Below are 5,766 nucleotides of genomic sequence, written 5' to 3' on the forward strand. Positions count from 1 at the left end.
CCTGCCTTTTGCTTTGATGAATTTGCAGGTCTGCAAGTCTAAGTGTGTCTTTTTGCCCCTCTTCTTTGAAAACTGTTTCATTTTTTAAAAAGCTTTCATCAGGAGCCAAAACTTTTGAGTTTAGAAAAATTTCTACCTACATTGATATGACACAGTGTGGGTTGGGAGTAAACAAATCTCTCTCGGTGATGCTCTGAAGAAGCTGAATTTATTTTGCATGTGAAGTATTCCTGACATTATGACTTTTTTCATAATGTCCATTACTGTTCATGAAGACATCTGCAGTCATGTGAAGGTAGTGGTCCATGTTCGACCAGAGAGTCAAAAAGAGAGAGATGGCAACTTCAGCAAAGTGCTCCAGGTTGTCAATCAGCATATGCTGGTCTTTAATCCAAAAGTGGAGGAAGTCAAGTTTTTTTTCATGGAAAGAAATGTCTATACTGTGATTTGAACAAAAAAGAAAATAAGGATAAGAAATTTATGTTTGATACGCTCTTTGGTGAAGGTGCATCACAGTTAGAGGTCTTTGAAGAAACAACCAAAACAGTCCTGGATGGCTTTATAAATGGCCATAATTGCACAGTGCTTACATATGGTACAACAGGAGCTGGAAAAACTCACACAATGCTGGGTTCTCCTGAGGATACTGGGATGATGTACCTGACCATGACTGAACTTTATGCTTCCATTGAACAAATGAAAGAGGAAAACCATTTTGCCATTAGTTTCTTATCTTGAGATGAAACTGTAATGGCACAATGGTTTCTCTCTTTCATTCATTCAATGAAAGCATAAAGTTCAGTCATAGTTAGGTACATCATCCCAGGGGGTTGAGAAGGGTGGGGTACAAATATTTGAAATAAATAAAAAATAAATATATACAATGAGCAGATACATGACCTACTAGTAAATTCAGGAACACTGGTCATTCGAGAAGATCATCAGAAAGGTGTACTGGTTCATGGACTAACTTTGCATCAGCCCAGATCTATACAGGAGATCTTGCAAATGTTGGATTATGGAAACAAAAGCAGGACACAGTATCCCACTGATGTGAATGCCTCCTTATCTCAATCCCATGCTGTCTTTAAGATTTATCTGAGACAGCAGGATAAGACAGCAAGTATTAATCAAAATGTTCATATTGCTAAAATGTGCCTCGTTCACCTGGCAGGGTCTGAACATGCCAGTGCCATAAAGGCCAAAGAAGCTTGCTTCAGAGAAGGGGCAAATATTAATCACTCACTGCTTAAGAGGCCAAGCTTAGCACAGCGGGCTGCAGAAAATCCTGCTGATCAAAAGGTTGGCAGTTCAAGCCCAGGTTGGGGTGAGTACCCAGCATCAGCCTCAGCTCCCTGCCCACCTAGCAGATCAAAAACAGAAATGTGAGTAGATAAATAAGTACTGCTTTAAAGCAGGGAGGTAATAAAAGGTGCCCATAAGGGCATGCTGGCAATTTCAATCAGGAGGACATCTAAGAATGACAAAAGCTCCTTGGCATGGAAGATGGAGTGACAGCATACACACTCCCTCCCCCTGTGGCCAGAGTCGAGCACAGCCTCTAGATGCTGAGAAAAAAATGGAAATGTTGGGAAAAGCCTGTTACCTCTGTTTATGTATTGTCTGTCTTTGTTAATTGTATAATAGGCATTGAATGTTTGCCATATATGTGTTCTGTAATCCACTCTGTAATCCAAGGAGATAGAGCAGAATATAAATAAATTGTTATTGTTATTGTTGTTGTTAGTATTATTATTATTATTGATCTTGGCAATGTCATTAATGCTCTGGCAGATCCAAAGAGACAGCATATTCCTTATCAGAACAGCAAGTTTACTCGTCTGTTGAAGGATTCTCTTGGTGGAAACTGTCATACTATAATTATAGCTGCTGTTAGTCCTTCTTCTCTCTTCTATGACACATATAACACTCTTAAATATTCCAGCAGAGCCAAGCAAATCAAATCTTCTCTGAAGAGCAATGTTGTCAGTTTGGACAGCCATATAAGTCAATATGTGAAGATCTGTGAGGTACAAAAGGAGACTGAAATACTGAAAGAAAAGCTGAGACAATATAAGCTCAATAAAGCATCTGCTCCCAATAATCATGAGACACACAAGGTGGTTCTAGACAGAACTTTATCATGGGCTTTAGTGAGGGGCAAAAAACCACTGGACTTCAGGAGAGGGCCCCCTTACACATCTGTTGGTGCTGGGATTTCTGCCTCCATTGTTCAGACATCTTGCCTTATTCTGAGATTTAGAAATTCCCAAGATGGCCACCGGAGGCAAGACTTCCACTGGAAACCAGCAGGTTTTTTTAAAACACTGTGGGATGCGGATATGCGAACATTAGGATATAAGAGGAACTGCAAAAGTTCTATTCTTTGTCCTGGCCACAAAAATGTCGCCTAAAGACATTTCATTAAGTATCCCCCATACTTACAAACCTCATGAGATAGAACCTCTACTGTCCAAGTCAGCAGTACACAAACAGGAACACATATTTTAAAGCCAGGAACAGGACTTTATCATAATATACTATTTTTAGAGCCTGGCTGCTTGGCCATCTGTCTAGACAGATTTGATTGTGAACTTGTGGCATCAAACAACACAGAGCTGTTCCTGGGTTACACATGGCTTTTCCTATTAGCCACCAGCTACTGGCTCTCAGTATTTACATTCCTCTCCAGCAGATGTCCATGTCCCAACAGCCAATAGTACGTTTTTGCCATAAACTGTTATCAGCATACACCCAATGAGGAACCAACCTGTATAACCCAGCAACATCATCCTGTTGTTTCCTGGCACCAGTATACCATGAGCCATGAGCCCCATTTTGTTCCTGGTTTGAACATGTCTGTTCCTGTCTCATTGTGTACTAATTACTGTGAAAGTACTTGTTGCACCCCAGAAACTTCATTTTTCTGCCACAAACTTCATTAAACAGGTGAAGGACAAAGTTCCTCTTCCCAGAACAAAGTTTTTGCCTTCTACGCAAGTGTCACCTTTTTAGGAACTGACCAATCAGGAACAAGCACCAAAAACCCTGGAACAAACCAAGATAAAAAAAATCCCCTGATATCCAATTGCAGGGACATACAAACATGCAAAGATCCGGATATTCGGCTAGAAACCCTGATATTCCCGCACCTGGAAATCATGGGGTTTTTTGCCTTTTGTTGCAATTACTTCTGGGTTTACAGAGAATGGCATCTGGTCACCCTCCTCATTTCTGCAGGAGCTCCTGGGATAAAGGTAGTCTGGATGGGACCACAGTTTTATAAAACAACAATAGGCAGAGATATCAAGATTTAGAGAAATTTTGAAGTGTGTATTTACAAATCGAGAGGAAATCAGGAATGAGTTTCTCAAATTGGAAGTGCAACTTAAAGAAAATGCTCTGGAAACCAATGATCAAAAACATTGCTATGAACAAATTGAAATTCTAAGCTCTCCAGAGAAATTGGAAAAGGCAACAGGGAAACATGATCACAGGATTGTATTACTCAAAACCTGTCACTTACGGAGAAGAAAAAAGATGTAGAGATTAAATGCTTCGAGGACAACACTTGTTGGTTGCACTGAGTGGAAAAGGAAATGCGCCTCCTGGATCACGATGGCCATTTTCCTCAGGAGCTTTCAAAATATCTGCATTACCACCATTTGAAGTTAGAAGTTAAAGACTTGAAAACTCAGATTGACTACCTGAGAACTCTAGCATAGATGCAAGAAAAGCGATATAAACAGACAGAAAAAATGCTAAGTACTGCACTGCCAATTTTAAGAAAGCAGTATGTTGCTTTGAGAAATACAGTATTAGCAAATGGTGTCATTGAGGATGACTTCAGGGCATGCAAACAGCTAATTCACAGAGAGAAAGCTGTAGTTTGGGTTGAGGAAGAATTAAAACAAAATGACCAGCCAATTATGACTGCTGTCATGACATTTCCAGAACTTGTGAGCTATCGGAATACTCCTTGCCATACACCATTGGCAACTTCATCAGACAAAATCATGTCACATATGCAATGTGGGGTGGAAAATGGAGTGCCTCCTAACAAAAGAATAAGGTGGAAACTAATAGAGTCTCCCCTGATAGCACCAAGTCTGAGCCGTTGCAGTCAGTTGAACTCTAATCACTTGAGGGATTCTGTCAGCAAAGCATTCCAGTTCATTGTGCATATGCCAGAGGCCTGCAAGAAGCCCATGAAGAGTGTGTGTTCGGAAACTGTGGTAAAGTCTGACCTGCTTACAGCAAGCCCTCAAGAGACAAACAGCTGTAGTGCACAGGCACAAGACAGTCTTCCGGTTCCGGGTATGGCACAAGAAGACTTCCGGTTCCGGGTATGGCTGGCTGGCAGCAAAAACGCTGAGCTGCTCAGCAAGATTTCTCAATCAGGAGAAATCCTGGGCCTCCCCCTCGCTTACCACCCTTAAAACGAGGGGTGAGAGGAACCCCAAGCTCAGGCCCCCGACAAGGGCGGGAAGCCGGGAAAGAGCCACGAAGAGCCAAAAAAGCGAGCGAGAAGCGGAGAGGGAGAAGGAACCACCCGCCGCCATCTGCCGCAGCCTACCTCGCAGCCTATTCAACATTGCAGCCCGTTCGACATCGCCGCCGGGACCCTGGGCCTGGCTGGCCGGACTACTGCTGTCGCTGCCGCTGGCCCCATCACCGGGCCGCCGCCGCCGGACCGACGGAACGCCTCCAGCGGCCGGAAGGTGAGACCGGGGGCTGACGAACTAGGCCGCCGCCCAACCAGGCCATCCAACTAGGCCGCCGCCCAACCAGCCCGGGAACCGGGGGGTGGGCCTGGCCGCCGCCAGACCGCCGCCGCCGCCGCCAAACCAACGCCACTGCAGGCGGCTGTGGGAAGGAGGCCTGGCGCTGCCGGAGACGCTGCCGAGAGGCCTAGCGAGGCCTAGCGCGGGCCTAGCGCTTAGCGCTGGCCTAGCGAGGCCTAGCGGGGCCTAGCGCGGCCTAGCGCGGCCTAGCCGCCGCCGGACTACCGCTGCTGCCAAATCATCATTATCGCTGGCAGCCGGGGGGAGAGGCCTGGCGCCGGCCGCCGCCGGACCGCCGCCAAACCAACGCTACCGCAGGCGGCTGTGGGAAGAGGCCAGCGCTGCCTAAGTCGCTGCCTGAGAGTCCTAGGGAGAACGAGCGCTGCCTGGCCGTCGCTGGTCCGTTGCTGCTGCCAAGCCATCGCTACCGCCTCTGCCAGCAGCCTGTGAGGCTTAGCGCTGCCTAGCCGTCGCCGGGCCGCCGCTGCCGCCATACCATCAACGCCGCTGGCAGCCGGGAAGAGAGTCCTGGCGCTACCTGGCCGCCGCCAGATCGCCGCCGCCGCCAAACCAACCATCTTCACCGCCGGCAGCCGGGGGGAGAGCCCTGGCGCTGTCGCCAGACCGCCGCCACCGCTGATTCACTACCATCATCGGCAGTTGGTGGGGGAGGCCTAGCGTGGTCTGGCCGCCGCCGGACCGCCGCCGCCGGGGGGCCGGGCGCTACTTGACTGTGGAGGGTTGGGTATGACCTTTTTGTGCAGACCGCGTTATAGATCTTAAGCTGACTTTATATTGACATATACTGAGCAAGTGTGATTGACCATCTGTGCTGCCCCACCCCCGAGCTACCATCTCCGGAAGCCCATCTGCTGGCATACCAACCGTCCAGAGACTTACTGGGGTCATAGTGATATTTTAGCCAACCACAACTAGGCCCACTCCCATAAGGGGGTGACCGCATATATTATCAGTTAGTTCA

At 47.0% G+C, this 5,766-nt stretch overlaps 1 pseudogene; it reads left to right on the forward strand.

Moving 5' to 3' along the window:
• Positions 1 to 253: 253 nt before the first annotated feature.
• On the forward strand, positions 254 to 5,251 carry LOC132760834 (kinesin-like protein KIF18A; annotated as a pseudogene).
• The last annotated feature ends 515 nt before the right edge of the window (positions 5,252 to 5,766 follow it).

This window comes from Anolis sagrei, chromosome 1 (assembly GCF_037176765.1).
Source record: "Anolis sagrei isolate rAnoSag1 chromosome 1, rAnoSag1.mat, whole genome shotgun sequence".
Classification (NCBI taxonomy): domain Eukaryota; kingdom Metazoa; phylum Chordata; class Lepidosauria; order Squamata; family Dactyloidae; genus Anolis; species Anolis sagrei.